The 24,965-nt window shown below is 43.2% G+C and overlaps 1 protein-coding gene across 5 annotated transcripts in view; it reads left to right on the forward strand.

The window, feature by feature from the left end:
- The window catches only part of Sb (serine proteinase stubble), a 37,078-nt gene that overhangs the window by 5,196 nt on the left and 6,917 nt on the right, over positions 1-24,965 (forward strand). For 2 of the 5 annotated variants that reach the window (XM_017236515.3, XM_070281859.1), the window contains exons 1-2: positions 15,494-15,666; positions 19,002-19,782. The gene's annotated coding sequence lies outside the window, so the exon portion shown is untranslated. Of the gene's footprint in view, positions 1-1,738; positions 1,940-15,493; positions 15,667-16,679; positions 16,696-19,001; positions 19,783-24,965 lie in introns of those variants that run through there. The other 3 variants (XM_017236514.3, XM_043211897.2, XM_070281858.1) reach the window with 3 other exon arrangements.

A 24,965-nucleotide genomic window follows, 5' to 3' on the forward strand; every position in this document is an offset into this window, starting at 1 on the left:
CATAGACCCCGGGTTCCGGACCCCAAACTAAGGCCAACTTCGTTATGATGAGGAGGCTGGGGAGCATCATCAACGTCATTTGCGGCTTCTGCTTCCCGGCTTCCCTCTTGCCACCCATCCCAGCTTCTGGCTGTGCCCCGGCCCCTCCCACCGCCTTATTTCTGCTGCTTGTGGCATCGCATGCACATTGAATTCCAATTGGGTTTGGCAGAGTGGCGCAAACTTAATTGTCAAGGTTCGTTAGTTCTTTTTTTTCGCAGACTTTGCAGACTCGGCTGCCTCGGCTCTTCGACGTCTTCTGCTAATGTTCGTTTCTAATGGTCGGTTTGAGTTACGGCTATGCCACTAGAGTCCGAGTCCGAGTCCGAGACTAGAGACTAAAACTCAGACTGGGGATGTGGATGTGGATGAGATGGAGTCCCGGTCGCGGCTAAGGAATTCTCAATATTTCCATTACTTTGTGGCCAACGTCTGGGATTTGTTGCGTTTTTTAGCGGCATTTGAGCTCTCTGTCGCCTCTCTTTTGGCCAACTATTTAATTCACATTGGTGGAAACTCGATTGTGCTGTTTGGGTTTCTGTTGCTATTGCCCCGTTGCTTGTGCCCCACTAGCCCCACCTGTTGCACCATCAAATGGCAACCACACACAAAATGATCACCAGAACGTTGCATTTCTTCCACACTTTGTTGTGCGCTACATGGGGGTAGAGTGGGTCCCTTGGTTCCCAAAGCGGTTCCATAAAGAATGTCATCCAAGGATCGACACAAACTCCAGGAATTATGACGTAAGAGGTATCTTTTGTACAGGTTCTCCATTCTTGATTAATGTTTTAAAAAGGTTCTTTACTTGTTTGGATGGAAAGAACTGGAATTGGTGGAATATATCAAATATTTGATGTCTATATAAGCTTTGTCGAATAAGATTAGTATCAATATCTCTCAGGTCTCAACAATAAATAAAAGCCCCTTTACCAACTCATTTCAGAACGAAACCCTTTGTAACTAAAGCTAAACATTAACGAGCTCTCTCCTAATGTTTCCGAATAGCAATCTTGGATCTCGAATCGTTTGTTTTTCCATTAATCTTATGGGGTGGTCTTCCCCCACTCAAGCGCCACTTTCTTTGAGGTCCAATAGATCGATCTCGGATAGAGTCTCGGGTCTCCCTTGATTCGTTTGTCTTACGCAAGCTACAATTTCATTAGCCGACTATCGTTTCTAGAGGGGGGAACCTAAGATCTATTAGCTGGCCACCTTGTAGAGCATTTCCCTGGACGGCCACGGCCCAAGCCATAAATTTCTGCACACAGTTCAGTTCAGTTGGAGTTGCATTGGTTTGACTTAGTTTTTTGTTGTTCTTTCTTTTTTTTGTGTCTGTATCATTCTGTTTTATTTATTTTGTGAGTAAGACTTGGGTTGGGAATGCAGTTGGTTTGGCGCTGCTGCTTCTGCTGATGCCTCTGCCTCTGCTTCAGTCTCTGTCGCTGCCTCTGCCCATGTCGACGTCGGCATTCTCCACTTGACTTTCAGTTGAAATGCGTCCGATCAATGGCGATCGAGTTAGTTTTGTTAAGATCTCGTCCAGGCACAGAGTTAAGTGCAGCCGGCCGGCAGTTGTGTCCGTTTGTATCCGTATCTTTGTATCTCTCAGCATCTCAACATCCGCGTGTATCTGCATCTGTGCTTGTGTGTGAGTGTGTAGGCCATTCTGTGCCAGTGTGCGAAGGATCCCCAAACAGGATGCGAATGTCGCGCTGGCTAACGGTTCTCCAGCGGTTCTTCGGCTACGTTTTTGTTTCCATCTATCTGGAAGTGTGCTAATGTGATAAGCCGCTTAAACCGAAACCGAAAAAAAACCGCAAACCGCCTTGGGTCCCGCCAACTCCACCTGGAGGAGTTCACCACCTGGTCTCTGGCCCCCACCCGATGGTCACTCTGGGTATGTATCGGACACGAAGTCTGCGGTTTCCCGAGATACGATCTAATCAATCATTTGGAGCGTTCCGAGATTATTAATTGTTTGTGGGCAGGTGTATCACTTTAATGGTTATATCACTTATTGGGAGTGGGAGTGGAAGTGGGAGTGGTAGTTTTTTATAGATCTGCCAAGTTCTTTGTATAATTTATAGATCTTATACAATTTTTTTCAAATAAAAGTGATACTTCCGTTACTCCAAGCTCTTGTTAATTAAATTTTCTTTATTTTTAACGACTTAAAGAGAAATGTACTGAGGTGCAATTTTACAGTTACAGCATTGACCTTGCGGCAAAGGAAAGCTTACATAAGAATGCAGTGCAACCTGGCGTTGTTAGCGATTCGAAGTGGTACAATTTGTGGCTCATAAAACACGTAATTGCGGGCCTCTGGCTTCCGTTCTAGGTGTCTTTCACCTTCGGAGTATATGGGAATATTTCGGGATAACAACTTTGGGGGGGGGGGGGGGGCACCTGCAGTCAGTCACACTTTTAGTGCTGCCGTTGCTGCCACGGCATCGTCATCACCATCACCTTTCTGCCCCTTGCTGGGGCACGCATATTTAAGGTCCGATATCAATCTTTCGCAGGAATGAGCAATGACACTTAATAGCATTTCGTTGCCAGCGCTCTAGCTCCATCTCCATCTCCATCTTAGAGACTGGAGCTCCGTTTTATGGCCAGCTTCCCCGTGCACTATGCATACAATGAGAAGAAGACGGCCACGACATTGGCTTGTTAAGTGTTAACGTTAAGTGCCTTGTTACTTAATTCGCCTCTTTTTTTTATCTTGTTGTACTCTAATTCCACGGATGTGTGTGTGTGTCTGAACCACAAGGAACCATCAAAAAAAGCTCTTACCCTGCAAAGATCACACTGCGGTGTACCCTAGCAGGGGGTACTACGACTTTGCGAACAAGTCAAGATCGAAGGAGAAAGTGCAGTTCGCATTAAATGCACATATAACACTTTTAATTGATTGGACTTTTATTGCATTTTTTATTGCCATGGAGAAACCTTACTTCGTTGCATCATAAAATTCCATCCAAAAACAATCCATACTAGTTGTAAATAATTTGTTAACAGGTTTGGGGTAATTAAGACATTAAAGATTATTAAAAGCTTATATTCATATTAACTTAGTTTTTAGTAAAAATAAATACAATCAAGATTTAACATTTTTCGTTTAAAATATTATAATTAAATTAGTGTTTTCTTATCTGCCCTAATCATTCATTATTTTTGCTTGTTATATTTTAACAATAAACTGTTGTATAAATAATAATAGCTGGTGGGATCTCTTGGCGTGAAAGAATTTCTTGGCTTGGGTATGCCATTCTTCGGTCTTCCGGCTCACTTTTTTCACTTTCTTATTGAGCCCGTCTTCTGTTTTCTGGCCAAAGTAAACAGAAGAAACGAGAGTCGGGTCTAAAAGAGGCAGCAGTTGAGTGCCGGAGATGATCTGCACCATTATCACACGCGACATTAAGTGCAGCCATAATGTAAGCGAGCATTTTCTTTAATTTACAGTTAATTGAGTCTTATGGTGTAATTATGCAAGCAGCCGGATTTGTGCGTCTGTCCCTGAGTCGGCCGGTCTGTGCGTCCGCCATCCTCTTAATGGCACAGAATTGTGGTGAACTGCCAGCGGTGCAGAGTCTCACTCTCCATCTCATTGGATGCCAGCCACGATACAGACAGCAAGCGTAAATCAATCAAGGTGCTTAAGTTTGGTCCTTAATTAAGGCCCGCGGGGTCATTAAGCCATCGTCAGGGGTCTGAGAGGGAGTTCGGTGTGGCAGAGACAGCGTGCGTGCCCAGCGGCAGTGAGTCCTCCGTCAGGTGATCTACACCGGTGCATTAATCTGAGCCACATCCACTTGTCCCTGGCACGACGTCTCCGACCGTTAGGAGGCACAGCCTCGCACTGGTCAACGGAATCCTCTCGAGCGGCAGCCGCAATGCGGCGCAAACAAATTGCAGCGATGCGATAAGCCAGCTCCACTGACAATAAACGAGTGCCCAATCAATCTCGGACTGGCAGCCGCGGAAGCCACACGCAAACGTGCTGCTGACCAGCCACAGTGAGGCCTAGTTAAAGGGTAAATCTCAAAAAATGAGAATAATAGGAGGGATCCATTAAACCATTTTAAAGCAATGAAGAATCGGATGTGTTTTGAAAAAGATATAACCATTCCAGGGGGTCTTATTGTCCATCAATGCAGTATCGCACATTTTTGAAGGGGACCGCCCAGAAAATTAAAAAAAAAATCTAAAAAAAATTATGCTTTTTGATTTTGATGCAGATTCACGCAAAATCGATCTACATATCATTTAAGATATTCCGCTAAAGAATCAAATGTGTTTTGAAAAAGATATAGTCATTTTTGTGGGTCCTATTGTCCATCAATGCATTATCGTGCATTTTTGAAGGGACCGCCCAGATGGCCCAGAAAATTTTACAAAAAATCTAAAAAAAATTATTTTTTTAGGTTTTGATGCAGATTCACGCAAAATCGATCTACAAATCATTTAAAGTATTCCGCTTAAGAATCGGATGTGTTTTGACAAAGACATAACCATTTTAGTGGGTCCTATTGATCATCAATGCATTATCGTTCTTTTTTGAAGGGGATCTCCCAAAAAATATTACAAAAATTCTAAAAAAAATTATGCTCTTAAATTTTGATGCAGATTCAAGAAAAATCGATCTACAAATCATTTGAGGTATTCCGCTAAAGAATCGGATGTGTTTTGAAAAAGATATAGCTATTTTAGTGGGTCCTATTGTCCATCAATGCATTATCGTGCATTTTTGAAGGGGACCGCCCAAATAGCCCAGAAAATTTTACAAAAAATCTAAAAAAAATTATGCTCCTAGGTTTTGATGCAGATTTACGCAAAATCGATCTACAAATCATTTAAGGTATTCCGCTAAAGAATCGGATGTGTTGTGGCAATGAAAAGTTTTTCTTCCCATGGAGCTTGAATATTTTTTAAAATGTTTTCTCTGAGTTGGTCCGCATATCCCTTTTCCAGTACCCACTGTATTGCAGATTCAGAGCCTCGAACAGCTTGGTAAAACCCTAGATGTCTTGGGCGTTGTGTCCGTAACCGCTGGCTTCCTTTCCGCAGCCCCATTCGGATTGTTGCAGGTTGCAAGTGTCTGTGGAACCGTTAGCAATCATTAGCAACGAAATCAATTGACGGCCCATATTCAAGTGGTTAGTGGTTAGCCTCACTAAAGGTGGAAAGGGTGCTCAGTGGTAGTTGCAGTTGCAGTGTCTGCAGTAGTTATCTGTGAGTCTGTGTATAGATATGCGGTTGCAGCGAATGATTGATTGATTGGCACACAGGAAGTTCAAATCGATTGTGAGTGAGCGTGGATTGGATGATTCAAAGATTTCCTTTCTAGATTTCTGTTCGCAGATTAAAGTGGACATTGTTTTTTTGCTATTAATACTTTAGTTGTCTACTTTAATTATTATATCTACTATAAATAATATCTTTATCATTATAGTGTTCAATGTTTATACATTCATATACCGCATATTAAAAGAAGCTTATGCTTCAGATTTGTAGGTCTTAATTAATTTAATTAAAAATTCAATCGCATTCATAAATTCTAATTGAAGATGCCAAGTTCCTTTTCCCCGAGCTGGCATTATCTCCGATCTAGTTTGGGATCACCTCCTCAGTCGCTCTTCTCTGTCACAGCCTCCTTCATCGCCCATCAGAATCGGAGTGGGTCTCGGAATCGCCAACAAGAAGGCTGGGCCCGATCTCTGATTACCCATGCTAATACCCACATAGAGCGAGAGCCACTTGGCACTTGGCCATCATTCCCAGCTCCAATGGCAGTGCCCAGTGCCAGTCCCAGTGCCAATGCCATTGCCATTCCTTTCCGCACTCTCACTCCGGGGGCAATCTGGTAGCTCGTTTTGGTAGCTATGGCCCCGGTCCAACCGCTGATTATCTTCTGGCCCCGGAGAAGCACTCAAAATGTTTGCCCAGGCCGAGGGGTTTGGGGGGAAGAGGAACTTCAGCGGGTTAGGAATGATTTGGCGAACGAATTGAACTGGAAGGAAATTGCGTGCAATAAAAGATAGATATGTTTGCGACCTGGCTATCAGCCGTTGATCATTAGACAGGGAGGGGAGCACAAACGTATAAATATTGGCATATGCTCTGCTTATCTTGGCCAATTTATAGCCAGGTTCTGGGATACCCTAGAATGGAGTACCCAATATTGTAAAGGCTATAAACTAACTTGCTACTTTTAGTTTATTAACGAGTTCTCAAAAAATCCTTCATCTTGGCTAGAACGTCAGCAAATACGGGTCTTTAATTTTTATAGGTAAAGTAAAATATTTATATAATCGGTAGCTCCAACTTCTACACCTTGTTGGTAACATCCATTCTTGTTTTCGTTTCTGTGCTGCCAAATGACTCAATAGTCGTAAGCTGGCGAAACTAGTTCTGCTGCACGCACTCGTCACGAATCTAATGTAATTCTCAATTACGAAACGAGTTATGCCACAAATTAAGCGACAGAGATGGCGATAGAATGGTTGGCTAACTGCACTTTCTTGGCCAAAACTTCATGCTAACAAGCCGACAGTCGGGCACCGGCACCAACCGAACCCAAAACCGATCCACAAAAGGGCGTCAACTGGGGGGCGCCAACCAAATTAGGAGCACCTGCCCAGACAAAGGTGTTTCGCTGTTATTAATTAACAACAATTCGATTTGTGGCCACACTTTGAGGCACACAGAGCAGGCAGAACAGAGCAGAACAGAACAGAAGCGGCACGGCGTTGATCATATTCGGGATATATATTCGCCATATGCCATACTGGTCCGAGTAGTGGACTTGGCCTGGCCTGGCCTGGCATAGGATGGCCTAGCATGGCTTGGCCTGGTCAAGAGCGAAACACGTTTGCGCGGAACAAGTTCAGGCGTTTGCGCAGGCGCTTGCCTCCTCGCCATGGAGGAACATGTCTTTAGACCCGTTCCCGTTCCTGATCCATTCCGTGCCGCCCGTCGTCCACCCTTTATGTTTGCCACCAAAACGGCAGAACAGCAAAACGGCGACGAGGAAGCATCCGTTAAATGCGCTGTGGGCCATTGTCCAACTTAGCCCGCTTAGCATTGGGTCAACTGCGCGAACGCGAGTTCTTACCACTTTGCCTTGGCCACTTGGCTGGGAAATGGGACCACGCATGGCCCAGTCAGAAGACAGAAGACAACTGGAATCCGGCATCCAGCTCTCGACAAGTGGCGATCCTAAATCTGAGTCTGTGGCTTATTTGAATAAAGGTGTTGCTGTTGTTAAGCGGCCCCCGTGACAGGTGTCTCCTCTGCCTTGGACACCGTTTTGTGTCCCAGTAGCTGGGATTGGGGTCTTGCCATGGCTCTGACTTGGGCTCTAGCTCTGGCTCTGTCTCTGCTCTTGCCTTCGTCTTCATTTTATTATTTTGCCTCCTGGCCAAATTGCCAGGCTAATAAAAATAGATGCACAGCGGTGGGGCAGCAAATGAAGATGTTTCCTTGGAAAATATACTGAAGAGAAGGCCAGTGTTTGTGTCTTTTTAAAATGTATTTAAGGGACTTTGAGCATCTTCTTGAAAATATTTGATACTAAAATTGTTCTAACATTACCTTAAATAGTTTTTCTAAGAGTCTTTTATGGAACAATTATGTAATCTTTCAAATACAATTTAAAAATTAAAAGTTATCAAAAGTCTATACTTTATTATAATAATTCACAATAAAAGCTAACTGACTTATAAACCAATAGCTCCGAAAACTTAAAGTTTATAATTAATAAAAGGAATTTAAAGTTCTGGAAAAGTTACATAGATATATTTTCTATTTGGCCATCTTAGTCTACTTTTCTTGATGGAATTTTTTAGCAAAGCAAGCAATTCCCTTAAATGCACAAAATCCAAATATTTTTGAGATATTTTTTAATAGTTTCTAGTTTGTATGGTGAGCCAGAAACTCTCTTTCCCCGAGAGACCTCCATTGCATTTATGTGTAGAATATCCGAAATATGCCAAACAGGAAACTGGCGATCAGGCGGCTGATGAAGTGGCGGCTCCGATCGACTTTTCCGCGAGGCATTCGCCCGATGACCAAACCGCCAGGCCCCCATTTGGACAATGGTACCACCGGCGAGTGTTGAATTTCACCCGGCTAATTGCCCGGCTGGCGTTGAATGATGTTACCAAGATGGATGTGCGGCGGCCATATATTCATATGTGTGTTTATGGCATCAGAGTTCCGAGCCGGAGGCGCCTCTCCCAGGAGGGTTCGGGAGAGTTATGAGTTGCGAGACCGTAAACCTTGCATATGGCAGGCATGTTATCCGGACTAATCGAGTTGTGGAGTAATGGCGGATGCTTCAAACGATGGGAATTGGATTTGGGCTAGCCTAAGCCGGAGCCGAGAGTTAAGCTTGAGCTTTTGTCTCAGGTTGAGCCTTTCCGATCGCATGAGATCTTTCGTCTCTGACCATAAATTCTGTAAATTCAAAGCGCGAAGGAATGCCAGTGGCCAATTATTAGAGAATGTCAGCTTGTCGCTGATATCTTGGCCATGTTTGTATTGACGATCTCAACTCTCCAGCTCCAGCTCCAGCTTCAGCCGATCCGCAGCAGCAAAGGAGCAGCCGATCCAGCGCTCCACTTATCGCTGCCTCATATCTAATATAGACAAGCAAACAGGTTCCCCCGGCAGCAGTTCAATCACGTCTGTTCCTCAAGTCTTCTCAAGTTCCCAGCGAAACCCAGCATATCCCAGTTGGACTTGGTCCCAAAGCTGGACTCCTCGACGTCTATACTCTTTTCTTCTCTTTTTTAATTGCGGCACTGCATCTGCTGGGCAAAACGTTTGACAAATGCCAATGCCAACAATTACACGAGCAGCGATATCTCATGGAGGCAACTGTGATTTGAACTCATTACGCTCCTGCCCCACCACCATCATCATCATCATTATCAGCTGCATCCTCGTCATCGTCTTGGTCATAATGAGATTGGCAATGAAGATGTTCGCAGCTGGTTGGGAACATCTTTAACATCCTAGTACCACAACTGACCTTGTGCCACTCTGGCTGCGACCCAGACACAAGTGAAAACAAAATCCCTATTCAAATCCACGGGCTCCCTGCCTAAGTACTGGACCAGTGTCGAAGTGGAGTGGAGTGGAGGGTGGTGGAGTGAAGTGGCATGCCTCCAAGTGCGGAACCAGATGCATGTAAGTAACGGTCCTGCGGCAGATGCCGCGTCTGCCTCGTGAGAAATCAAACTGTAAAGTGCGACGCGGTCTCTGACTCCATCTTCTTTAGCAAAACTCCAACTCCGACTCCAATACCAACTCTAGCTCCACGGAGATGGAACTCTAGCTCCTACTCCAAACAGGTTGCAGTGGTCTTATACCATTTTCGGTTTGTTGCGCTTCCTCACACATGCATCTTGCAGCTTCGGCATCCAACTGGCAGGAATGGAAGTGACCGCTCCGCGCCCCGCTCTATGACTAGTGGCAGCAAAGACTCTGGCAAAGACTTTCCTTGTACCTGGTATTAGCCCAAAACCAATTGCACAATTTGTAACAGCTTTTGACGGTTTCTGCCCCCTGCCCCCATAACACCTTTCCTTCCCTTACCTTCTCTCTTTTTTTTTCGCTAGCCGGGAGCTGCAACTGCAACTGCAACTGAATCCGACTGCTGGGCCACGCCCTTACCTCTAGCTCTTCCTCCTCTTAAGAAATCCATTTCCACTTGGCTGCTCCGATTGTGATGTGTCACCTTTGGGCTCTGTGGGTGTTGTGGTGGCTGATTTTTGTGACACGCGGAATGTGGTTTCCCGTATGAGAGTTCTTTATTTGTTAAAAGGGGACTCAGCATTTTTGATTGCTAGAAGATTGCGATTTGGAGATTTTCAATCTATTTTCAATTATTATTTTAGAGGGATTAGGTTATCAATTTTTAAAGCCAGACTCTATGAATCTATCTAACAAGATAGAACTTTAATAGAAACCCAGTGAAGTGTATATAAATGGTCGATAAAAATATCCATATAACTAATTTTAATTGTCTATGTTTTGGGTGCGTTGGAAAGCGGAAGTCCCTAAAGCAGATGCTTCTTTCGAAGCGTTTCTAATCACCTCTAATAGAAATTAAATATGTAGAATTACGGGCTCACCGACTAGAACCTATCTGATCAACTTTACGACTATCCTGCACGTCTTTAGAGATGCCTTAGATGCCATTAGAGTGAGAGAAGTTGGACACGGCGAGGTCCATGGATGGTAATTCCTGGCCAACTATCCCTTCGCTGGCAGTTAACTTTCAATCAACTGTATCATCAGTCATCAGCTGGCGAGGAACTGGGCGTGGATCCAATTGGATCCAAGCCAGGATCCAAGCGCTGGGATCGGACCCTGGGATCCCGTGTAGACTTCACACCTTTCGCGAGCACACCTGTAATTTTCACCAGTCCCGGATCGCGACGACGAAGACAATTTGTAGGACCCTCCGGGCCAAGTTCCACAGCTGATTCGGGCAAACTGATTGCGATTTCTAACTGCAGCAGCACACGCTGCAATAATTTCGTAATTTCTCACTCACTTAATTTAGCACAATTAATCTCAATTTCAGCTGTCAACCATGGAAGGCGAAGGAACCTGGCAGGAGTGCCCCTCTTGCTATTCCCATTACCGTTGCCGTTCCAGTTCAGGTTGAGTCAGAATCGGAGACACTCCGCACCGACCAGATCCCAACCTGGCACGCACATGACGTTGTCGGGGCAGTGGGAAGATTCCCATAAATATTGGACTGCCGTTAGAAACTCATGTGTAATTTGTCAACTGAAATTAATCTGCGTCCAACTCGAGTCTACTCCGGGGTGTTGGGTGATTTGTTTGGGGCTCTGTCCAGACTGACACCCAAATTGAAACGCATGCCAAAGCCCTGACTGCTGACTGGTGACTCGTGGACGGACATGACCTAGCTTTAATCTGCCCCATTCATCTCTCTCCCCTAGCTCAGCACTCTTCCACTTTATTTAGCCCACCCAATGCCCCTTCTTCTGGGACCCGGGCATTGTTTATATTATATCATCATAACGCCAACTGTTAACTGACTGTGACCGTCGCCTGCCTCCAACCAAGAGTTCACCCAGAGAGTCACTGCCCCTGTGGGTTATACCCATTCTGAATCGGGGTCTGCTGCCTGGGATGGTGGCCCATAAAAAGAGGTTACCTTTTTTTGTTTTTATGTTTATGCAAAACTAGAACAACTTGAATGTAATTAATAGACTTTACTGTTGGGAATTAATCATGGGTTTTGCGAAAGGGAAATATATATAATTCTTGAGAAGAACAAACTCTTAGAACTTTTGTTGGTAAATAAATTTCTAAGGAGGTTCCTAATAGGTATTCCATATGCTATTAGAATATATGTTTCGGAGTTTCAAGTAAAGTCTTAAAAAACATCTTTCGAGAGCATTTCAACTTCGTCTTACTCGAGTTTCTCAGTTTCTGGCTTCCTGTTGTCAAATACATTTAGATGCCTATTCCCTCGTATTGCCACACATTTTGGGCTTTTTGTATTCTTTTTGGCCATTAGAGAATGTTTAGGGTTACATTTGTGAGTGCTTTTAATTTAATTTGCCTGAAGAGTTCGCTGCCATGTTATTGTTTGTTAGCCCGTTCTTAGCTGGTTTTCCTTAGATTATTATTTCTTTATTTTTTGCCACATTTTGCGGTTTTGAGTTTATGTTTTCAACATTTCTCTGGTGGCGGTTTAACAAATTTTCTGGCTATATTGCCTCGCCAGGGTCTTGTCTTGGTTTTGGTTTGGGTTTGGGTTATGGTCTGGCCCCTGCATACAGGTTCTGGCTGTCTCTTTTTCGCCCGTGAGTGCTTCTCTTGGGCTGCCGTACACTTGCTTAGATATAGATATGGTCTTGAAACGTTAGCAAACTCACAAACACACACACACTTCCAGGAGGGGGGTCGATGGCTAGGTGCAACGAGGCTCTAGCTACAGCTCCAGTCAGAGAGATATTCCAACTCCCGGCTCCATCCCATGTCCATCTCCATTCCGTCCACATTTATGGCAGTTGGCAGCCACAGAGCCATAGTCGCAGCCACAGCCACAGCCGCAGCACAGCCACAGCAAGGTGTTATTTTCATTTCTAGGTTACTGACCCATGTCACATGTGTGTGCGGAAAATTCAATATTGCTGTGAAAAATACTTACACAACTATTAAATAAAGACATGGCCAAGAAGAAGACGAAGTCAGGGGGACGGGGCCGGCCCAGCTTAGTGCCCAGCTGCCTGGCTTGTACTTAATAATTACGCTCATTTCATGCATGCAATGTTTGGATTCTCGGGAATCGACCGCCCACCATGTCCCTCCCTTCAGTGCTGTCTCCTGCTGCCCTGGCGGCAGCTTGACTTTTCCAGCTGGAAATGAAAGAAAAATTCTTCGACAGCTGCCGTTGGCAGTTCTTGCTTTTGGCTTAATTAATTACCACATTCCACCGACTGCCGACTACCAACTATCCAGCCAACTGTAGTATGTGTAGTATCTCTTTCGATTTGCCAAACTCAATCTCGGACCGAAAAACGAAAGACTTAAGGCACAAACTTGCTTCCACTAGCTTTCCACTTCCTACTCGATAATCGATTGAGTTCGTACATGTCATTTGCAGAGCTTTTGTGGCATTGTTGACAGCACAAAACGATTCCGAATGAAAATGACATGATGTGCACGCCAAGATCGGGCTTAACCATAGCAGTTCCGTTGCGGATTGGAGGCCGGAGTCTGCCATCGAGCGAGGCCTCATTGGCATGACAAATTGCGACCCATTAATCTTGACACGGACTTTCACTTTGAGCCCCAGCCCAGAGTTCCCAAAGCCCGTAGTTCACCCACGGCTCAGGGCACAGGGCTCTTTGCCGGAGCTCTTCTATTATGCAAATGTCAATCGAAGAAGCGTTGACAGGATGCTAAAAACAAAGTGCTGCACTTAAAGATAAAAATGGTTTGATGTTGAATTTATTAGGAGGCATTTAAGAATTAATTAATTGATTTCAAGTTCTTTATCTTGGGGACAACTTTGTTGATTAATGATAGTTATGACTGTTTTAAAACATATATTTTTAAGACATATATCCTGACATCTAACTTAACCACAAATATCTTTTAATATCTTGACTCAAAAATATAAAATTAACAATTATTTCTCTCCATGTAAAGCCTAACTTACTTTGTTTCTCTGGGAGCCAGCATAATTGGCAAATATATTGGCAGCATTTTGTAGTTCCAGCTCCGGCCATTGTGTTAACCATTTAAATTAACGATTCGAGATTTGATTCACGTGTAAACGATTAATCAAGACTCAAGCAGAGACTCGGGCTTCAGCTCCAGCTTCGACTCAAACTCCAACTGGCTCTGGATCTGGCTGTGGCTCTGGTAACTCAGCCCCTCAACCCCACCTGGCTGAGTCTCAAGTTGGCGGTGCCACTTGCTGCGAAATGGTTACCCAGCCCCCGGGGTTGAGGAGCTGGCTAAATGGGTCAGTAAGGTGGAATTCGATTTTCGGCTTACATCGAACGCTTAGAGCCAAATTAAATATTGGCAAAAAAAGATGTCATGGGGAGTTTTTATGGCAGAATTGAGATATTTTAGTTTCAGGCTAAATCGGCAGACCCATAAAAGTTGGAATTAATAAAAGCAAAAAAAAATACTGGGTAGGTAGAAGTGGCCAAGAAGCTGACCCACCGAACCAGATAAGCCAAATTAGAGACGGAATTTATATAAAATAACAAGGAACTAATAGAAATTCTTTAAATTTTATTAATATTATTTTTAGAAAAAGGAATCTTCTAAATTTTTAAACCACTAGAGAATACAACTTCATTTCCAGCTGATTTATGACCATTTAGCGATGACAGTGTTAAATGATCTCGGCTAAATTGATGTCTGAGTAATTCAGTAGTAAGATCGCAGCAATCGGCATGAATCCACAATCGCCGATCACCTATCACCGGTCTCCGATCCCCGATCGACCATCAGTGTTGAGTATTCTGTCATTGAACTGCTCTGCTGTGCAGGAATCCACGCAAAGATCCATTTATCAGCGAGCAGTCAGGCATGAATGGATTCCCCTTTGCTTTTCGCCATGACCAGCGATCGCCGCTCGAGAACCCGGCCACGTTCGTTGAACTGCACTAAACCGATCACCAGACCAGACCATTTACAATGTCCGAGTGTTAATTTTTCAAGCCGGTTAGCTGCAATAGATTATGGGCAATTGGAGCCAAATTTGATAGGGATTGAGGGATAGCATCATGCAAATCGTTTGGGTTGGCAGTAATCGCTCTAAACACCCTGCTGCTTTAGCACCGGAAAAAAAAAATACAATAAGGTTTTTGATTCCTAGCAACTACCTTATCTAAGCCCCAGAATAGATTTTGCTATTACAGCTTTTTCCCTGTGTAGCAAAAAGATAAACACTACCTTGTCAGATTAGTGGTTCTTGATAAACCGACCCTTCCTAAGCTTATTAATTATTGTGTTCTTTTTATTGCTGATGGGATATTCTCTTTGAAACCGGATCATTTGAAGCAAAAACTCATAAAATTTTAATTATAAAGCGGCTTTTGAGCTAAAACTTGACCGAAAAAAAAAGATTTCACTTACGAGTCCTTACAGGAAGTGGTGTGAATTAAATTCCATAGTTTATGTTGCTAGTTATAGGCCATAAAATTTCCAACGCACAATTAACTGATTTACTCAACTATTTAGCTTAATGGGTTGGTCATTTTGGGACTTGGATTTCAGCATCCACAACTGAAATGAATCGAACTGAATCATCGGGGGCGACTGCATTTGGCATCTTGCCTGTCAAAAGGCACAATAGACTGCACTCAGTGTTACATAACAGTTATACTGATAACTCATAAAAAAATCCCCAACGAGAGGCGAAAAATCTTTAACACTGACCCACTTTCAAAAGTCGGTGAGTCAATAAAGAAACCGCGGTGGACCGACGACAGATCGCTTGCGCTAATACGCAGATTAAATAATCGCACCGGGCATGAATCATCCGCCGGTCGGTCAGGTGGGGGTGTCTTTCCGCAGCGAGCCTGGTGACAAAGTCTGGGAATTGTCGGAAAAGTTGTCGTCGAAAGCCATCGACGAAATTTATGGCCACACACTGGTCGGCTATTTGTTTACCAGCTCGGATCCGGGGGAGGTCGAGGTCGCCGCGACCGTAAACATTTGTGCACTTATCAATTTGCGAGCCCCGGAGCCGCAGCTCAACAATCAGCTGTTCAAACGAAAGACTTAAGACACGAACTTGCTCGCGGAAAGTCTCTCTTTGCCGGCGCTCTTTCTTAACTCTTTCGAGCGAGCTTTTCTCTTTGCAACTAGTTAGATGGAACTGGGAACAAGCACCTGGTACCTGGCACCTCACCTGGCGCAGTTTTATGCGCTGGCTGCTGCTCGCCGGCCGCAGTTTGGCTTACACAGCGCTCGAGTGCGGTTCAGATCGGTTTCCGATTCCGATTCGTATTCGGTTTCGATTTCGTCGCTCGTTCTTCTCCGGTTCACAGCTCACTTGCAGCTCCATTCTTGGCCATCAAAGAAACTTACGACTACGATAGCAAAAAGGTGCCTAATATTTTAAATTAGCCTCTGGCTAGAAATCCAAAAAAACTAAAGATTTTTTAGAAGCATAATGTAACACAAAAAAAAAACCGAAAACCAAAAATCGAAGATCTTTCAATCAATCAAGAAAGAAAAAAGAATGCCTTAACACAAAAGTTAATGTCGAGATCGCAGACGATCGAAATTGTTAATCGAAAATTACACAAAAAAAATGGAAAAAAACTGTTAAGACATAAAGATATAAAGCCATAAGCCAGAGCCGTCAAAAGTGAGAGTTTTCCACGCCTGTCCAATAAATAGCTACATGGTGTGTGGTTGTGTGTGGAGTGTGTGTGTTCGGAACTGTGTTCGGGGTAATTTTGCCCCGTAGTTTCTTCATCTTGGGCTCCCTCTTCTCGATGGTTAAACAAACTTGCGACTCAATCACGACTAATTGCGCATGCGAGGCCGCTTTGTGCGTATTTAAAGCGCCGCCTCGACGCCAGCCCAAGATACTCTCCTACCTATACTCGTATATTACAAAACCGGAGCTTCCAGAGTCTGCTTAATATGCGTGTCACGTTGCCGACCATCAAGTTCAAATTGCATTCGCTGTCAACGCATTGCTGCAACATCAGAAGCAGCAGCAGCACTGCAGCTACAGCTTGCGGCACGCGTTGAAATTTTGAAATTAACACCCAAAGGGGGGAACAGGTTGATAGGGAGAGGCAAGTGCAGCAGCAGCAGCATCAACTGGAGCACCGGCTGCTAATTAAGAAATAAAAACTTATCGGATAAACCGAAATGTTGACAGCAGGATAACAGGATAACGTAGCAGCCGTCTGGGGGAATGACCCTGCTTCGAATGCTTTTGGCAGGCGACATGAGCACTAATTAGTCTCCGCAAATGCTAAATGCAAACAGAAATCGTTGCTCGACTTGGCACTTGTTGAGCAGCAAACAAAAAAAAAAAGGAAAAATAATGAAAATCAGCAAACTGAAAAGCCAAGCGAGAACAACGAAAAACGCTCCGACTTTGGTTGCAAATGCAAAGTGAGTTAATGCCGCGGCAGCCAGTTTTTCCTGCTCCCGACACTGTCAAATGCCAACTCTTGGGATCGGGATCGGCCTGGGACCTGGGATGGGTGCTGGGAGTTGGGAGCTTCTCGTGGGGCATTTAACTGGCAAGCTAATGCACTCACTCACAGATACTTACACACACACATGGGAACACACGCCTAGACAGGGATCTAATACCAGTGCAGTTAATTAATTTCTTTGTTGTTCTCTACGGTAAATCATGCCGTGTGTGTTGGTGTTGGCTCTTTGGGAGAATTTTCGCACAGAGAGAACCGCCAGCACCTGGAAAAATTAAAAGACGTAGATTAATATATTATAAATAAATAATATAGTTCGACCCAAAAGTTTTTAGGAAAAACTAGAAACCCTGACCCTAAAAATCGGATGAAATTAGTCTTGGATTATTCTTGTAATATGCTATTAACAGAAAGCTAATAGAATTTTCATTTACATTATTATTAATTTTACTGAAAAAAATCATATAAAGTACCACTTTTGTATTACAATTCAAAGGACTTCATAGATAGATCATAGATCTTAAAAAGGTCTTATATTTTCTAAAATGATTTTTATATAGATTTAAAGTTTAAGCATATTATCTTTAAAAAAATCCTTAAAAAGTAATAGTTATTTAAATACAGTTTTCCTCTGTGCATCGGTGGCTGAAGAACTCCAATCAGAACTTCCCACTGTTTATTGAAGAGTTTTCCACCGTTTGAGATGGTGGCATGGTGTGGGGCTGGCTGGTGGTGCCGGCACCGTGAATTTTCCACCACTAACTGCCACCGCCACTGCGGCAGGCGCAGCCCCAGCCACAGGCACTGACGCTGCCACAGCAGGCCGCGTCTTTGACTTTGTCTTTTGTTGCAGCTACTTGAACTGCATTTGCATATAAATTAGTTTTGATAGCGCTCCATGGAGTCCCCAAGTGCTGCATCAGCCAGCAGTTTGATGTTTGTTCTCCGAATGCGTTGCGAAAAATCAACTTGCGGTTGCTGCAACTGTCTAACGGTATTCATTAAGTGAAGTACAACACACGGCGACTTGGACGGGCTAAAGTCCAAGGTGGATCCACAGGAGCAAGAGCTGTAGCAGGAGGAGGTGTAGGAAATCAAGCGATAAGTCGGCAATAAAAATTGGCAGCACTTTGGCACAATTAAGGCAAGAGACATTGGCAACAAAAGACCTGGCCAACATTGGATCTGGCCAAACGGCAAACTGGCCAACAGATCTCTCTCTCTCCCTGGGTCTGCACCAGTTAATTGTTGGCCGTTGACAACTTCCACTCGTCGTCGTGCCACAAGGAAGCATACCATTAAGCGGCAAAGAAGTGCAAATTCACATTTAATGAGCCCATAGGCGGAGGGGCGATTTGGTTAAAAGGGGGGCGGGGCAAACGGGGCAGGAAGCTGCGGTCTGAGTCGTCGTGGATGGCTGAAAGTGATTCTTGTGGTGGGCCTGACAAAAACAAACAAATAATATAAGAGGAAAATTATAAAAATATAACCATTATAATTATGAAAATATTCAATTGAAAATTAGTTTCAAGACGTAATTAATATATATACATGTATATTATTTTATATAAAAAAAATTACACCTTTGAAATGTAGTTCCCCCCAATATATCATAAAAATCCAATTCGCTACCCTAATTTCTTACCGGCTAATTTTCCTCTCACCCAGTTAAGCATCTTTAAATTTAAAGACCATCAAGATGGGAAGTCCGTAGTGGTGAGTCCAAAATTCGGACAAGTCCCCTCCCCCGGGTTTTGTCACTTTCGAATCAGAAAGATAGGAAATTATAAACACGAAACATTAATTCGGCAAATCGTCGTCGCTTTCAACTGTCACTTTTGAGTGGAAGCGCGAATGTAAAATGCAATTTCCATTTCCATAACGCCTCATAACTCAAGATAGCCATCAATTTGGGTCTTTCTGGCTAACTGCTATGTGGCTAACTGCTAACTGCTGGCCGGCTCCCCACGAGCTGCTGATATGCATCAATTTTTGGCAATTCGGTTCGGCTACCATTCAACCGAAAAACCGAATGCAAACAGGGTCCGGCCAGAGCACGGAGCGTGGAGCGGGTTTTTGGCCTAATCATATAGCTGGGCTTGTCGAGTCGAGGGCTTTTTGCATAAATTTCGATGTTTCGTTTAAGAGTGAGAAAAATAAAAAAAATCAAAATCGAAAATCCATGCTAGGCATGTGATTTCTAATTTGATCGTTGGCCCATTTCCATTAACAATTTTACTTCTGTTTTTTTGTATTTTTCAGCCCACGAACGCCCACGACCTGAAGTCTTTGGAAGAAAAGAAACCAACTGAAGCTGAAACTGAATCTAAAAAATTAATAGTTAATAGTAAAGTTGAAACAAAAGTGAAAAACAATAAAATTGAAAAGGAAAATCGCGGTGCAATAAAAGCAAAACTAAATCACAAAGCTAAACAAATAAATAAAGTTCGAGACGCAGCAATAAAGAAAACAAATAAACCCCTCGAGTGAGAAAAAAAGGGTCTTCACATCAATTAATTAAAAGTGTTATTGTTGATATTCGTGATTGTTATTGTTGTGTTGCATTTATTGCCTCGAAACTAAAAACAAAAAAACTGGCTCATTTTTACAGCCCAGCGGCAGTGAAATGCAAATGCAAATCAATTAAACATAAATTTACTAAAACAAAGGCTAAAAACGAAAAGAAATTTTGTTACAATTTGAATTGCCATAACTCGGCGATTTAATGTGTTTTATTGACCATGAAAACGATGGAAAGTCTGCGAGTCTAAAAAAAGAAAAATAATTAACGAGAATTCCCCAACGTGTATGTGAAAAAATTCGACAAGAAAATTGTGCTCAAATCTTCAGAGATAAAAAGGAAAATAAATGCCCAAAATGGCAATGAGTGAAAATCAAATAAAATTTTTATAATCCGTCTACAGTTCGTTGTTCTATATACGATAATTAAGACTCTTCGAAGACTCTCCCAAGACACTACCAAGTTGCAAGTTCAACGATCCACGCCAAACAGCACCGAAAAGAAAACTGAACTGAAAGTCTAGTAAGTATTTGAGTGCCAATTTATTCACTTCATTTTCTAAGCTTTCACCAAAGAATTTATGATCAGAAATTCTCAAATAAGAAAAACCATAAACTTTGACTCCAAAGTGCAACTATCTTTAATCAATTATTGCATAGAGGAGCCGGTTGGCCATGTCGGGTAGTGCCAGGGCTTGATTAGTATTTTCTAAAACCTCTCACCAAAACGCGTCTATTTACGGTTCTCACCCAGTGTTAATATTTTAATGACCACTTTGTTGTTCCATTCCATTCTACCAAGTTGCTTAATTAGGGAATCCGTCCGTTAGGTCTGCGATCCGGGGCCCAGAGATCTCGAGACCTTTCCTAAACGCTGGAGCTTAACATCAGTATTTGTTTTATTATCCCAACCCCTTCCTCCTCTAAATTTTTGACACCTCTTGCAGGTGTAATCTTACCGACTAATTTGATTTGGCCCCGCCATTAAATTTGCCCAGCCATTCTAATTTCACAATAGTTGCCACATCAAATCTCCTCCATAAATCTGACTCTGGCAGATGGCTGGCGATTATCTGCCTCGAAATGGGAGGAGGAGTGCCTCTGTTATAAAACCCACAAGTCTGAGGAGCATGTGTCGTTTTATTAGCGAAAGTCATCGAGCAGAATAATTGTTGCATTGCAGCTACTCCCCCTGCCCACTTGCCACTTTTGGTTACCAAAAAATCCTCATCCTCATCCCCTACCCAATCCAACGTCCCATTCATGCGGCAATCAAAGTGCGCGCTCATAAAGCGCAATTCACTTGCGCGTAAAACAAAATTTGTCCTCTTACTCTTAACCAATTTTTGTGTCTCTGGGCAGAAAGTCAGCAAACTGTGACCATATCTTCCACAGTTGCTTCCAGCGGTTATATAATTTAGTCGAACCCATTATTCCATTTGTACAACTTCAGGCGCAAAATTATTTAAATGCGCCAAAAAAAGTTTCTGTCGCTTTAGGAAATTGTGAAATTATATCTATACGATAGTTTAATTTCTGATTATTACGGCGATTGGGAAAGACCTTGGCTCTACGAACAGTTATACAATAAAAGTGCAGTGGCCTCAGGGTCTTAAGAGTTAATCGTTTGTTTATTTATGGAATGGGTTTCTGTGAAAAAAAACTTTCAGAATATTTGGGGCTATTATGTAATTTCATTTTCCCCAAGTCACGCCTGAAACAAGGTCTGATGCAATGGGGAATATATACTATAATTAAATCATTGTAGAAGGTGGCTTATTATACAAGATCTCGAAAGAAGTTCCCACCCAAAACAATGACTCTGAAGAAAGGTTAAAAGAGGTTACACTTTTCAAGAAGTTTTTGAGCTACAGATACGAGTTTATGGATAAAAGTCACATGAAATGGATACAAATGCTATTTATGACTGATTTATGACATCAACACAGATACAGTTTACAGCTATATCCAGTAATTAAAGTCTAGACGACGAATGCAATCGCTGAATAAAATGATGAATGAACCGGCCTCACCAGCAGGTCTTATGAATGAGCCAACGGTCTGTGATTATGACGGCCATTCATCCAGCCCGAGATGTATAATTATTTTTGAATTAATTGCGAGCCAGAGCAATTAACACTCTTGACACTCTTCGCCAGATCGGGAGATCTAGTTCGATGAAGAAAAAAGACCGATCTGAAGGGGTGAATCGATCGATTTTTGGACAGCTTTCTGCTGCTCATCTTCCGCCCGAAGGAAGACCACTCGAGCAGTCTGCAAATGAGACAAGTGAATGCTGATTGACCCACTGAGTCGCCGTGGAACTCCGCTCCGGGCGTGATCCAACTGCCAACGTGCATTTCATGCAAATTAACGATTGGAGATGGACGACCATCCAACCTATCCCTTTCAAGCACTTGGAGGGACATTTACTCCGAGCTCATTTCACTTTCAATCTGTCAAATTGTCACAAAACATACACAGACCGTTGAAAAGTGATTGCGATTGCACGACTTTGTCTCAAAAATGGGGGGCAAAAAAATGGTAGTTTTTGGCCTGGTATTTGTCCGGTCGAAAGTGTTACGGTTGCGCTGCAGAGACTGTTACTTTTCGGGGCCCTCATTTACGGCCAATTCGGATCGTTACGGTTACGCACGTGTTTGCGGTAACTTCCTCATGGGAATGATCGTGCCTGAAATGGGGTCTTTCAATTTACCAATCCATTCAACGCTGTAGCATTCACGGAGCCTTTTGGTAGACCGTTATGAAATCGAAAATGAAGCCATTTAGAATAGGTGCTGGAGAGATGAAGGGCCATAGAGCTGGAAATGAAAACCCAAATTAATTATGCCGCTCTGGCGGAGGGGAAAATAAATTACGAGAAGTCACTTTAGAACCCGACCTTAAAAGCTGCAGCGTCATGCGGTTTGAGCCTGGCCAAGACAAAGTAAATATTTGGACAATGGAAAACAAAGCTTACACCGCTGCTTCCCGCTCTCCCCGCTCCAAAAAAGTACGAGGAAGGCGAGGGAAAACCCACAAAAGCAAAAGGCAAAACAAAGGCCAAGAAAGGAAGGAAAATAAACACAAAAAAAAAGCCCACAGCAACAATAACAGCTGGGGGCCCAGCTCATCTAAACTCAGTCTGCGGTCAGTTGGAGGTGCAAGTGCAGCGGCGAGGCAGCCACAGGTTGCACAGCACTTGACCATGCCCACTGGCCTGGCCATTAGCCGCGTGAGGTTAATAAACCAGGGGAAGCCTGCTTCAAACCCAACCATGCTGGGGACTCTGCTCTGCTCTGGCAGTGATTTATGTTTGTGGCCCAGTCCCGGGCACTTAACAGGTTGGAAACGTGTTGCTTTTATTTCGGGCCCGACCGGGAACGGGCTAATGCACCTCGGATCTGCGCTCCACATTGCGTATGCGTAATGTTTGAATTAATTATGAGACTTGAGTCGAGGCTTGAGTACGTTTTCAATCATTCGAGAGGCTGCGGCTGCGCTCATCGCTTTTGCTGCTGCAGTCAGGTGGGCACTATGGTGTCATAAAATCACCTGTCGGGGAAGACAAAAAGAAAGTTGAAGAATAAACCACATCCTGCGATATTTAAGAGTTGTAAGAGCCATAATTTTCAGGTGATTAACTGAAATAGAGAGAGAAAAGGCCAATTTATGAATTTAAAAACCTCATTGAAAAGTACTTGGGTTTTAATTGAAATTTTAGAGATAAGTCCCGTGAAATTAAATTTTCCCATGTTTTGACTATTTGTCGAAATATTTTCTAAAATCGATTTTATAAAAGATACGAAGCACTATTAACTCTTACTAAGCTATTATACTAAAATGATTTTAAAACATGGGAGTATAATCCATAAACCAAGAATTTTATATTGTTGTTAAATGGAAGCTAGCTGTGACAAGAATATATTTAAAAACTGTATCTTGATCTAATATTTCAATTTCAAATTAGTTTTCTTTTGTGTGCACTTGGGAAACATGTTCCTGAACGCATAAAACGGTTTCTGGCCATTAATCCCTATATCAAATGCCTGTCATTTATCATGCTGCACTAAAGTTACATATTTCCTACGGCGATTCCCAGTTATAACGAGATTTTAAACACTTCTTTCAATTTACGGCCCGGCTTCCGCTCTTTGAGACTCGTTCGCTAAGTTCTGTTCAGCTCTTTTGATTTTCACAGTGATAAGCTGCCGGCTCAGGTGCAACGACTTCTTTCCCCCTACCCACTGTTCTTATTACTCGTACTCGAACTCAGTTAGTACTCACACATCGAGTTACACAAACAGATATGGTATATATGTAGGTATTTGTAGTCGTATTCCGTTTGAGGCTAAGTTGCGGCAGTGGCAGGCAGAATCGAGTGACCGCCTCCAGGTATGGATGGATTTCACATGGCCGGGCCACTCAAAAATTGTGTTTGCGTTACGCGCAGTGATTATAACAAGCTCCCGGCTGGGCCCCATCTCCACTTTTTCTCCACTAACTCGCTATCCCTCTTTCACTATCTCAAAGATGCCGCCAGCTGCCGCCCAGCTTCATCTGAAGATGCCCCCTGCCACTCCTGCCACGAAGGGATTTCTCCGGCACTTAAAAAAATCATAAACTATTGATTAACAAATAGTTTAAGAAAAATTTATTAGTTTCTTAGAGCTTTTAGAGAAGGGGTTCTAGAAGAAATCTTATTATATGATCCCCAAGTATTTTATAAATTTATCGTTTAGTTTATAATAATTCTTCATGTGTACTTTCTGGCTGCGTGTCAGGCTCTTATAGTCCCCTCCTGGCTTGTGTGATCCAGTTGTTTATCTTTTTCATTAGCCTGGGCGGCCTGTCATCTGTGCCGTCGCCTGTCGATCGCCAACCGATTGACAAAACGCCTACCGGGTAAGAGTGGCCTCCACGTCCTCCACCTCCTCGCCAGCTGATACCTGATGGAGCTGAAGCTGAAGCTAATGCCGATGCCCCCGGCCGGGCGTACTTTAAACTAAACGGGCTGAGACTTTCCTCACTTTACCACACGCCAAGGTCTGTGGAAAGGGCTGGAAGGAGGGGAAGGAAGTTAAGTGACTGACGCAAATTGCGCAATTGTTATTACAATTACTCTCTTCTACTAAGTTGGCTGCTGCAGGCCAAGGTATGAGTTTTCCTCAGCACGTACTTGCACTGAGAGGAATGGGGTATAGGAACCTGAAATTTAGAGATGCTTTCATTGGGAAGAGTCTCAAGATCAAACCTACAAGTTTCCAACAAAACTCTCACTAGAAACCCTCTCGATAGAAAGATTCTTTTAACAACCTTACAGATTTCACTGCTAATTCGAAACCCCCTTAATCAATTAATTTTCGGACCTAATCTTAACACCCATCAACTCATCAACTTGAATAAATTCAATCCGAGCCCATTTCTGGCAGTGATCATTGCTCAATTCTTGGACCCTCGACTATAGCTAACATTTTTCTAATAGTTGTAGCATTTTGGCAAGAATTATCTGGCCCCTGGCTGGATTTGAGAGTCTAGGTCTGTCCGCTTGTCTGTATGTCTGGTTGGGTTCGAGTCGATGTCTGCCCATTTGACTGTTTGTCAGACTGGGGCTGCTACCCGTCTTTGGCTCGTTTTGGGCACCTAAAGATAGTCATTAGCACAAAAGATTGCTGTTGCTACTTGCTGGGTTGCCTCAACTTTTTC

This window comes from Drosophila bipectinata, chromosome 3R (genome assembly GCF_030179905.1).
Source record: "Drosophila bipectinata strain 14024-0381.07 chromosome 3R, DbipHiC1v2, whole genome shotgun sequence".
NCBI lineage: Eukaryota > Metazoa > Arthropoda > Insecta > Diptera > Drosophilidae > Drosophila > Drosophila bipectinata.